The sequence below is a fragment of the Bombina bombina genome, chromosome 8 (genome assembly GCF_027579735.1).
Source record: "Bombina bombina isolate aBomBom1 chromosome 8, aBomBom1.pri, whole genome shotgun sequence".
Taxonomy (NCBI): Eukaryota; Metazoa; Chordata; class Amphibia; order Anura; family Bombinatoridae; genus Bombina; species Bombina bombina.
This window is the reverse complement of record NC_069506.1, coordinates 24,677,984-24,679,494: the sequence shown is the minus strand read 5'-3', so window position 1 is coordinate 24,679,494 and position 1,511 is coordinate 24,677,984. Positions and strand designations below refer to the sequence as shown.

Genomic DNA, 1,511 nt, shown 5'->3' with positions numbered 1-1,511 from the left:
AGACTAGGGGTTAATAGTAACTAGGTTACATGGTAAGACATTCAACATGAATACGTGTTTCTAACAATTTTACAACGGTTGTCAAATTTAAAGGGACAATAAATAAACCCTTTTTTGTGGGAGCTGTGTTCTATCAGCAGACAGGAAGCAGTAGATACCTAGGTAGGAAGAAGAAAGGTGGCACACAGTATGAAGGCTATACCTTTATTAGTCAGAGCAATGTTTCCCGGGCACCTAGGTATACATTTTATAAACAATCATGCAATTGACAACTTTTTACTTGTTTTAGGATTTTATTTTTAAGATCCTATTTATTTATTTTTAAATTTAAACATTTTTAAGTGTTGTTTTATATAATACAACCTATTTGGTCCCTTTAACAGGATATCTTTATAGAAGTTGAATTTTAATGGTGAGCCAGTGCTGCATATTCATTTCAATTCCCCAATTAAACACAACTGTCAAATAATCGTATATATAAAAATATTTTTTTAAATAATGTGTTTTTAAGTGTCAGTTTATTAATATTATATATTTTTTAACATTTCCAAAATGTACTGTATTTATCATAGAAATCATTAATTCTACTAGTGATTTGTTACCAAATATCATGTACTAACCTGTTACCCATCTAGATTGTGTAATGGCGGAGAAAACAAGTGCATAAGATTAGAGTTGTATCTGTTTATTAGTAAAATGATCATGCGCATTTACCATTAACCATTTAAACTAAGAATTGTGCGAATCGCTGCTCTGAAAATGGTGTTGTGTCTGTGTCTATTGTTCTGTTACTGGGTCCATTTCAAGACTCCTCTTTAGCGCATTTACTGTTTATTTAGATTTTTTTATTTATTGTGTGTTGAATAACACGAACCTCCAAAAATAAAAAATAAAAAAAATAAAAAAAGCTGTGCACGTGTTTCTTACAATCTCTCACCCACAAGGTGCGTAACGCTCTATGCAGTGAGTGGGAGGTAAACGGTGTAATCTGGGGGGAGCAAGTACAATGCGTAAAAAGAAATGGAAATTACACACAATGTTCATGTCGGATTTGGCTTTCAGAATTGACAGATGCTACACAATCTGTACCTGAGGTTTCCTGGCTTGTCTGACTGTGACATTATAGGGACATTAAACCATTTTTTTTCCCGTTCATTATTCAGATAGAGAATGCAATTTAAAAAAAGTTTCCAATTTACTTCTTTCACGAAATTTGCTTTGTTCTCATGTTGTTCTTCATTGAAGAGATATCTAGATAGGTTGAGTGCACATGCTTGAAGTACTACATGACAGGAAATAACGCTGCCATCTAATGCTCTTGCTAACGTGTAACATTGTTGCAAAACTGTTCCCATACAGTGCTGCAGACACGTGCTCACCCCTGAGCTTAAATTCCTGCTTTTCAACAAAGGATAACAAGAAAACGAATTTGATAATAGAAGTCAATTGGAAAGTGGTTTAAAATGATCTGTTCTATCTGAATCATGAAAGACAAAATGTGGGTTTTATGT

At 33.3% G+C, this 1,511-nt stretch overlaps 1 protein-coding gene across 1 annotated transcript in view; it reads left to right on the top strand.

Annotated features, from left to right (window-relative positions):
* The window catches only part of SLC2A1 (solute carrier family 2 member 1), a 34,271-nt gene extending 33,364 nt beyond the window's left edge, over positions 1–907 (top strand). Inside the window, exon 10 of the mRNA XM_053690192.1 lies at positions 1–907. This exon is cut by the window's left edge and continues 2,492 nt beyond it. The gene's annotated coding sequence lies outside the window, so the exon portion shown is untranslated.
* Positions 908–1,511: the final 604 nt, after the last annotated feature.